Source organism: Panicum virgatum, chromosome 1N (assembly GCF_016808335.1).
Source record: "Panicum virgatum strain AP13 chromosome 1N, P.virgatum_v5, whole genome shotgun sequence".
Lineage (NCBI taxonomy): Eukaryota > Viridiplantae > Streptophyta > Magnoliopsida > Poales > Poaceae > Panicum > Panicum virgatum.
The window spans coordinates 52,277,722-52,288,423 of NC_053145.1; the positions used below are offsets into that span (position 1 = coordinate 52,277,722).

Below are 10,702 nucleotides of genomic sequence, written 5' to 3' on the forward strand. Positions count from 1 at the left end.
CTCGATCGGTTCGGTTAAACTTTAACAGGTCCGTCGCTAGCACTAGCAGCCTAGGATACAAGCGAATGCATGGGCCGGGGATTTGGAACAGTGTCCTTCTGTTCGCCGGTCACCTGCCTGCTTCATGCCCAAGCAGCCGTCCCGCCGGCCGGGGCCACCTACTGGCTGCTGCCGCTCCTCTGCGTTATTCCCCCTTTGGCCCTTTGCCAATCGCCATGCACGGCGCCGCCCTGTGGCCAAAAGCGTGGCCGCGCAGTGCTTCCCCCCGGTCCTCGTCTTGTTGGCAACTCGCAGAGCCGACTCTACTCCTGCTCTCAAACCTGCGGCCTGCGGGGGAGCCAACTGTTGGAACCGAGGATCGACGACATGGCGACCAACGCTCCGACCGCCGAATGGCCCGTATGTTGGTTTGTCTTATTCCATTCGGCTCCAACAATTGGTATCAAGAGCGTAGGTTCGTCATGGGATTCATTCCCATCGCCGGAGGCGCACTGGTGGTGGCCGGCGACGTGAGGGTGTTGGCGGAGGTGCGGCGAGGTCGTCAGGCCGTGTGTCGACCTGTGCATGCTCGCCAGTGGTGGCGCTGCGGCAGTGGATCGTGTGTCGATCCTACCCGGCGTGATGCGTTCAGTGGCATGTGTCGCCAGTGCCGTGGATGACGGAGTGTGTCGCCGGTGGAGAAGGAGCTCGGCGTGTGTCGCTGAGGAAGATGACGAAGGTCGTCGGGTGCCTGCGGAGGCGACGTATGATGCATGGTTCGCGTCGAGCGTGGAGGCCGTAGTTGCAGCTGTGGCGACGACGACGAGAAGAGCAGCATCATCAACTCCGGCAGCAAGCATGCAAGTTTGCGCGGAGACGGTGCATGCAGAGGTGGCCGCGTCTGGTCGAGGCCGTAGCGGCGGCCGTGGCGATGAAGACGACGGCAGCTGCGGCAACTCTGGCAACGACAAGTCAGGTTTAGGGGGGTGATTATGACAGAACTGCCAAGTTAAACGGATTAATTAAGCGTAATGACCATTATTTGAACGTATGAGGCCCATTAGATTAATTAAGTGTAACCTGACAGCCTGTTTTTAACCCACAGGCCGATCAAAACACACCAGAAGTCTCGCGCGATGGCGAGTGCAGACGGTACCAGCATGTTACAATTTTACAAAATAGTAAACAATATTAAGGTATTTACAAAATGACTTTTACAAATTAAAATTCACATAATAGATAATATCAACGGTGAGAGTCTAACCTGAGCAAGATTTTAATTAGAAACCAATTGAAATAAATTGAAATAAAGCGATAACTACGGAGACGTGAGGCCGTCACATCGAGCCCACCGATGTGAATCCGGGTTAGCTCCTATGCCAGAAATAGGGTAAACAACAAACCCTGAGTATACTAATACTCAGGAAGACTTACTCGACTAAAGGTATACTTAGCCCAATATCTAGACATGCAAGGTTTTTGGCTGGTGGGTTTGTTTTGCCAAAAAGTTAAAATAGATCCTTAACTTCAAAATTTTAGCTCCAAATTATAACAATAAATTGGCTAAATATCTATGATTTGCATATCTATAGCAACCAAGGTGGAAAACATAATTAATTAGATAACATCAACATTTAGCAACTCGTTTTGTTTCATTTCCTTACTACGATGTGACTCGGAGATCAAGGTGCTCATGTCCGAGAGCGACTAACGGCGAATCGATCCGATTTAACCTTGCAAGGTGAACCTAACCAACACGGCACGTATTAGCCCCGTCGGACCATACAGACCAACCATTCCCCTCCCCACTTCGAACTACAAAACCGCCCCACCTACATATAGTCAGCCGGGCTCAACGAGAGACCACCAAAAGTAAACATATGCATCCCAATTCTCTGCGACTACCCAACTCGCCCTAAGGGGTGGTGATGAAGTTATGTACTTTCGAAACAAGGCAGTACTAGGCTTACCGGTTTCGACTACCTCCTCCCGGCATGCGGTTAGTATAGTTCAAACATGATCAGCATGGCCAACAACGGTACGGTCCTCAATCGACACAGACGAGGCTAAGACACCAGGAACCCTGTCCTGTTGCCATACCTATATCTCATCATCATTCCCCCGTCCGGTCTCAAACTTCCATTCATTCCATATCGTATTCCATATCTCATATACTGGAATATAAAGATAACTATAAATCTCGCGAGGAAACGGAAATTACTCGACTTTTGCCCTATAGTTTGCGAGTGACAGGAAATCACTCGACTTCTACCGAGACTTATTTAAGCATAGCAGTGCTATCGACCTATCCATACTAGTATAAGACCAAGGGAACCTAGGGATCATGTAATTAAGGTTCCAAGCAACTTCTAACAACATAATGCACAAGTAATACACATATAATAATTCATAATTTAAAATAGTGGGTTATGCACCGGGGCTTGTCTAGGATTAACACTGAGTCAGTATTAGTTAGATGATACTCGCTTGGCAAGTACCTTCCTTCGGTCATGCACATCGGGATCCATTCATCCATCTTCTAGATGTGTCCACCATTCACCGTCTTCTGACTCGGCTCCAAAATCATGTACTTCACCTCCATGCGTTGTACATCTAGCGTACCTAAATGAGATGCACCAATGCGGATGTCTGAATGCACGACAGTGTAGTAGATGATACAGCAAAAAGGACAAGCGAGGCTGGCACAATGTCACGATTGCATGGACACGAGCATAATGCCATGTAATACGATACGATTAAAAGAAAGACATGATTGGGCAATTATTTATCGAGTAAACACAACAAACAAACTCAAAGGCAATTGGGTTGGTGCTGAAATACTAGAGTTCATTTAATTTATTTTAGCCTGAAGTATTTCCTTCTAGAAAGCATTACTAAACTTATTTAGAAAAGCCAAGCAATACGATAAAGCAAGAAGGATTAAACTAGAACTTGATGTAACAAGCGAGCAAGCATAAGCAAGGTAAATAAAGACAAACCACATTCTGATATTTCAGATTTAATATGATTTATACATGAACAAGAATTTAATAACTGAATTTACCATTCATTATAGTATTTATAAAGAAGTTTGCACAATTAGAGAGCAGACACAGACAACATACAGAGAGATGCTTATCAATAGTTGCATCAACCCTACACTAGCTTAACACACAAGCACTTCATACAACCAACAGGTCAGAAGTAATTAAAGTGTTTCAAAATTTTGTTAGACAGCTCATGAAAGCTAGCTCCGATGACTAATCATCAGTCATGACATCATATGTACAAAACAAATGTTTATTTTCTTCTAAACCTAATATCCATGTTCTTAATATTAAACAAGCCTATTATGAGGTAAATTAGTAACTCAGGATATGAAATTCTTACCTTAAACTACAAACATTATCACTAGTTTACCATGAAATTGCTAAAGCATTTGAATTGTTACAACTTCATTTAAAGAATTATTACAAATTATCCACATAAAGCATTAACAAGCAATTATTGATTTCCAACAAAACATTAAACTAAAGCATGCCATTTTATCTACCCAAAGCATATATCTAGTCGTGAGGAGCATAACAAAATAAATTTCATCACTTATGGTTCAAACTATAATTTACTAGGCATTAAACAAGTTTAGCACATTTTCTATTTTTACACCTTTCTATTATTCATAACAATTTATTAAGCACTATCCAACTTAAATCAATAACTCAGTCATACATGCATCAATAATTCTGAAATTTTTACCACAGAACATACATCACATGACTAACCTACTATAAAAATTTCACAGCAAAAAGGAGCAACATAACTACATATATGATTTTATCCCTAACAATCATGAATAAAATTCTAAGACAATATTTTCCTACCAGCACATGTCATATTATAGGTTCATTGCATATATCTAATCACAAGTATTCCAAAACATCTTTATTTTCTATTTTATGATTTTTCCATGATTTACTATGCATTTTCAAAGTTTACAACCACTTAAACTAATATTTAAACTAGAGAAAAACTATTTAGAAACTGAAGATCAACCTGTAAGAAAAGTTGTAGATATTAGAACAAGGAATCCAACAAATTTTAGTTTGCATTTTTTGATTTTTCTATGATTTACTATGATTTTTCAAAGTTTCAGCCAATTTATTACAAAATAACCCTTCGCAGCACTATTCATATGAGTTTACGGTTGCGCAGATAGGCCCCTGAACTTGTTTCAATTGTCGCGTGGAGCCCCTGGTCGCGATTTGGAGCAGAGGACCTTGGGAAAACGCCGATTCCGGCGATGGGGTGGCTTGCCGGCGGCGAGGGAGGGGTGAGGGAGCATGAGGGACATGAGAGCTACCTGTGGGTGGTCTCGGTTGATGCCGGGGTGGCCGGAGGAGGGCCGGCGACGGGAGCAGTACTTCGGATGGCGATGGTGGCGGCGTGTGGCGGCGCTCCGGTGAGTAGCCGGCGACAGGGCGGCCATGGGAGAGTTCAGCAGGGTCGGACGAAGTGTGGGCGCTCGGCGGCGCGGCACAGAGGCTCGTGCGCGCGGCTCGCGGCGAGCAACAGCATGCGGGCGGTGGCATGGCTCGGGATCGAGCGTGGAACCTCGTGGAACGCGATAAAATGAGGAGAGCATGAGCTTTAGCGAGTCGAGGGAAGTCGATTCTAGCCTTTGGTTGCCGAAGATGATGACCGGAAGTGGGAGTTCACCGCCGAGCAGATCTCGGTGGCCATGGCAGGCTGCGGTGGCGAGCTCAAGTGCGAGCAGGAAGGATTGGCGTGGTCTAAGGAGGAGAGGAGGGATGGGCACGTGCAGAAGGAGGAGGGGCAGCACGGCCTAGAGGAGATGAGGGTCGCGCGCGTCATGCACGGACGGCGCCGTGGCAAAGTTGGGCATGGGAGCGAGCTGGCCGGTTCGGGAGGCTTCGAGAGCGAGGATAGGCACGGGAGGAGGAAGAGGAGATGACAACTAGGGCCCACAACTAGGTAAAATATCTGAGATGTTACAGTGATTATTAGGAATAAATCTGACTGTTCGCGTGTGTGCGAGTGAGTCTGTTAGCTTGTTAGTTGTGCGTGCATAGGTTCAGGCTTGTTAGTTAGCATGTGTTAGTCGAGTTTGTGCTCGTGTGTGTGCGACGGGGGCATGGCACTTGTGTGTGCTCGCGTCGTGCATCCAGATCGATCGAGCTGGGAGTGGATGGCGGCGCGTTGGGGTTCCAAGGCGTGGCGAGCATGACGTGCGGCGCGAGCACACACAAGTGCCATGCCCCCGTTGCACACACGAGCACGAACTCGACTAACACATGCTAACTAACTAGCCTGAACCTATGCACGCACACACGCACAACTAACAAGCTAACAGACTCACTTGCACACACGCGAACAGTCAGATTTATTCCTAACACTCACAGTGGCCCACTGTCCCGCGCATCGATCGAAGGGCGCACGCGGCTCGTTCGAAGGGAGAGGTCCACCGGGTTCCTGGACTCCCGGGCACTCGCTGCTGGAGGCTTGGAGCGGCGTGCAAGCTAGTTAACCGTGCCGTGGTCTGGTGGTGAACCTGAACCTCCGGTGCCTGCGCCTGCGCGCGGCGGCAGCCGCCAGCCGGCAGTGGATAAGCAATAGGCGCGTTATTGATATTGGTCGATCGGGTGACAGTGGATAAACCGTTCTTGCAAAGCATCTCCATAGCGGCAAAGGAATAGCAAATCCCGCAGAGTTTCCCCTCTCCCGGCAACACGCACGCACACATGGGTTATGGTTTGAAGCCACTCGACCGTATCTCGGCACGTTTTTTTTATTAAGAATGATGCAATGGCGGATGATCTTGTCTCAATCTTGTTTCGAATATGTACCTCCAATGATCTTCTGTACCAATTTCCTATGGTGATTGATTTTCAATTTACAATACTAGTCTATCAAACCGTGCTTCCGCACGGGCTAATTAAAATTAATATAAAAATAAGGTCAATAGTTATAACTATCTTTCTCACGCTTTTTTCATCTATTAAATATTCTAACACATACTTTAAAATATATATTTTTATTGTTTAGTTACAATAGATTTCATTTGTACACCTATATGTTTAGTTGAACTATTTGTTCGTGAATTGGTATTATTATCTCTTCCATCATACATGAATATATGATGACATATAGCGTTGGTAGTATTTTTATATAAATAATATATTAATAGTGATAGTAACAGTAATTTAGAATTTATATTGGTGCACTTTAATATATTATTATAATTATATAATTTAGATTCAGATTTATGAATAATTTAACTTGTAATAATAGTGACATAATTGGATAGTTTATATGCAAATTTAGGAGGATATTTGTATTATTTTTATAATGGCATAGGTGGATAATTTACACAAAAATTAGGGGGTTACTTTAGTTTTTTAATAATGGCAGAGGTGGGTAATTTAGGTACATGTTTAGGGGGTTACTTTAGTCTATTTTCATAATGACAGAGGTGGATAATTTATTAGAAAAGATAACAGATCCGATGGTTATTATAATTAAAATTGTTGAATTGATGGCTGGATGTTTCTGATTTTTGTGAGAATTTATATAATTTCTCTATTTTTTTAGAGTGTCCACCTAGGATCCTAGGTGGCTTTAGGTGGAGGCTCCAAAGGAACCTCCAATTAGTATTATTAAGATGCTTTAATTAAATTTTCTGTACTGTGCTACCTGAACAAAATTAGCTCATCGAGTAATTTGAGCATTTGATTTTTTTTCCTTTAGATTACCATTGATATTAGTTGTTATTGGTACATGCATTCCCAGGTCAAGAATTTAAAACGTGCAATGAGATGTCAATGAAGTTGTCAGAGTGATTTGGTTTGTTCATTCATTCTCAACTAGAATGCGTAAGGATAGAACCTTCACTCTAACTCTACAGTACACTAATGAATGTGCTTACAGAGGATCCACTTGTCATGGCTAAAGGGTACCACAATTTGGAGATACAATCTACTGAAAACAGCCTAGCTATTGAGTCCCCTCTATCAGAGGTACAACCTGACTATTGTTTGATCTTCTTATAAAGTGGATCCTTATGCACTTTTGATCTCTCTTTATTTCTATGTTGTTATTAGCAAAAGTTGCACTTTTGATCTCTCTTTATTTCTATGTTGTCATTAGCAGAATGTATTAATAGGAACTCGTCGTCTGCTTGGTGATTTCACAAACACACGAGTACGTGCTCATGGTGGAGGCTGTAAGAGAACCGACGTCATTCTGTTCTTGATTCTTTGGTAGAGGGCGAGGTAGTTGTACATAGCTTCAACAGTGATACATCCTCCCTATAGTTTCAATTTATTATGCTGTAAAACCTTGTCCAATAATATGATATGATCTATAATTTTGTTATACCATATAAATCTTTAGGTGGTACTGGAATAGAAAAATATAGACCAAGGTGATGAAAGAAGAAAAAGAGGAGAGACGGTTACACAAGTTTGACGGAAGAGCAAAAGGAGGTCAAGTGTGCAAAGACTAGGGATAACTACCATCGCAGGAAAGCTGCATCCAAATCAAGCATAATGACTAAATGCGGCTCTAGTAATCAATGGATGATGGTAATTTGGTTAATGCATAGTGTTCATTGATTTGCTAACAGGCTGTGCGAATGAACAGGGACCATACTTTTAACCATCTTCCATTGAGTGGCACAAATAATACGTCACTCTGTACAGGCGTGTTTCTCATGAGACTAGTGTGCTCGCAAGGACGAACAAGGCTATTGATCCAACTGGGAAGAGCACCAAGAACATTGTCTATAGGGATGTGCTACCGTATAATGTGTATTCGGTTCTATTTTTATTGTTCATAACTATAAATATTTGCCCCACTCATCATATTATATTCAATATATTGATCTTACTTATTTTTTGCGAAAAGTAAAGTAGTCAACATCAAGATAAATTAATGTTTGCGTGGTACAACTGGTGTTTTTTTCTATAGTTATTAGATTAAAATATCACGTACATGAGATATCTTATATGGAAATAACATGAGCACAATTAAGTATCTCCTTTTAAATATTGTATCCAAACGATTAGGGAAGTATTGAACGGTAGCTCTACATATAGCTGAAGGCTAGAGCCTTACGTTAGTTAGCGAGTTGCTGTGTCATACTAGTTAAAATAAATATAAATAATAAAGCTAATATCGGACTTGTTTGGTTCCTCGTAGTGCAACTAGCGCTAGGAGGGAATCTTGTATGCATGCAATACTTATATGAAGTTTATTTGCAAAACCTCTTTATGGATGGGTGTATCTTTTCGCGATGAATCTAATAACGGTAATTAATTGAAGATTGGTTACAGTAATACTACAGTAACTATTCTCTAATCATGCGGTCAAAGACTTCATTAAATTCGTCTCGCGAAGTAGCGCAGGGATTGTGAAATTAATTTTGTAAACCGACTTTATTTAATACTTGTAACTAATAGTCAAAGTTAACTACAGATCTATCGCTACTAAACCAAACAAAACCCTAGATATACTTCTCTTTCCAATTATTTATCAAATTAAATCCACCTTTTACATGTGCATCACTTCATCCACCATCAACGTTGCTTGGGCGGAGTCGGAAAGAAATTTAAGAATATCTCGAGCTCAATCGAGCTCGGCTCGGGATGCTGCAGCTTGAGATGGCAGGCTCGCTCGAGGTCAGCTCATTGACAGCCCTCGGCTCCCGCTCAGGGCCTCAGGTTCACATCTCCTCCGGTTCTCTCTCTGTTTCTCCCTCTATTAAATTTTCCGTTCCCTAGCGAGCTGTTGTATTATACAAATTAAAATAGATATGAAATGATAAAGCTAAATATACACATACGTTTCTCTTTTTATTTATTTATCAAATTAAATTCATTATATATGCATCTCCTCATCTACCATCAACGATTCAACGCTGCTGCGGTGGAGTTAGAAAAGAAAAGAAAATCAGGTATGAACATCTCGGGCTCAATCGACCTCGGCTCGGGACGATCTAGCAGGCTCGCTCGAGGTCGGCTCATTCACAGCCCTCCTGGCTCCCGCTCAGGGCTCAGGGCATCTGGTTCACATCTCCTCCCTCTATTTGTCCCTTTTCTCGGACTCTCTCCTTTGCTCTTCCTTCCCTGGCGGCGACGACTGGGCGAGCGGTGGCGCCATTTATCACGTCTTTGCTAAGCCCTTTGCCGGCGACGAGCATCCTCCAGGTATGGCCGCCCCTACTCATTCCTTCTGCTATGTGAGAGCGAGACGGAGCACGCGGAGGCTATTCCTCGCGCGTGCTACTGCAGACTGATGTATTGTAGAAGGGGAGACGCTGTCCCTGGCAGGTGGGCCCGGCAGCACTGTGCTTCTTCCACCTCTGGCTTGCGATGGTGATGGCGCCGGGGTTAGGGAAGGGGATTGCCGAGGTCTAGGGGTGGTTGGTGGGGCGGAGCGGCCCTCGGCGAGGTCGCCAGCGGCTGGGGTGGCGGAGGGAGGCGGCGGCCTTTAGGGTTCGGGTTGCCGGGGGTGGGATGGCTCCATGGCCTCCGGCTATAGAAGAGGAGGCCGGCGGCGGCGGCGGTTGGACCGGCGGAGGGCGAGCAGGATTTACAAAACCGATCGGTCAAACCACCGCCCTCCGGTAGCGGTTTACCGGACCGGTTTGATCGGAAATCGATTAAATTCAAATCCAAATTTAAAAGCACATGTGTAACCGGTTACGACCGGTAAACCGACTGGTTTGACCGTTTTACCGATCCGGTCTGACCGGTTACCGGTGTTTTAACCAAAAAATCCGACGGTTTAAAAATGGTTTCCCGGTTTGACGGGTTTACCAGCCGGTTTGACTGGTTTACCGGTCGCCATATGAGGTGGGCCTTAATGGGCCGGCCCATTTTTTCTTTTTCTTTTTTGATTTAACTTCTTATGCCCGCAAACTATACTAAATGGACGAATTTTTTAGAAAATTTGATACCATTAGATTCGTCGCACCTTGAAGTATTTTTAGGAATTTTTTGAGAATTTTTCATTTTTTGAATTCAATTTTGAATTTTGAATTTGGGCCGGTTTGGTACCGGCCCAAACCGAAACCGGGCCGGACCGGTTTGGTTAACCCTGAGGGCGAGGCGGCGCGGGAGCGCCGCCGGCCGGGCAGGGCAGGGCAGGAGGCAGCGGCGGCGTGTTTGGTTTGGGTCGGCGGCGGCGGAGGCAGCAGCGGCGGCGCCGGAGCTGGGGGAGGCGGGGGTGCTCCTTCTATGATAGCTCCATGTTAATTCGCGTGAGTTAAGAATAGACTCCCCCGACGGAGCACCCCAAACCCTAACAAAACTATTTGTATTCGGATCCGAATCCAGTTACAATATACAGTATTACCTACTAAGTTCGATTTCGTTTGCAAAAATTATCGGGTGTACATGTGTACACCCATGTCCTATGCTGGGTCCGCCCCTATTTCTTACTCTTCTGAAGAGGGCTGATTAACCAGACTGGGCCAACAAATACTGAATTCGGAGTATACTGGACAACTAACTTGTAGACTGTTCCAAGATATGCACTCACACATTCTAGTTGGGTGGGGGATTACATAGCATAGGGCAAGAGAAGATGCAGTGTTTATATCCCTTATTATAGTTCATGAACGAATCCATAAATAGTTGCCTGGAAAATCATAATATGCTGATTCGCATCAAGCTATGTTAGTGGCTTACAGAAATGAGGCAAT

The 10,702-nt window shown here is 44.2% G+C and overlaps 1 long non-coding RNA gene across 1 annotated transcript; it reads right to left on the minus strand.

Annotated features, from left to right (window-relative positions):
- Positions 1–2,368: 2,368 nt before the first annotated feature.
- Positions 2,369–4,977, minus strand: LOC120656564. Its single transcript, XR_005667949.1, has 2 exons — positions 4,340–4,977; positions 2,369–2,601 (listed from the first exon to the last, which is right to left on the minus strand). It is a non-coding gene; the product is annotated as an uncharacterized LOC120656564 (long non-coding RNA).
- Between the last annotated feature and the right edge of the window lie 5,725 nt (positions 4,978–10,702).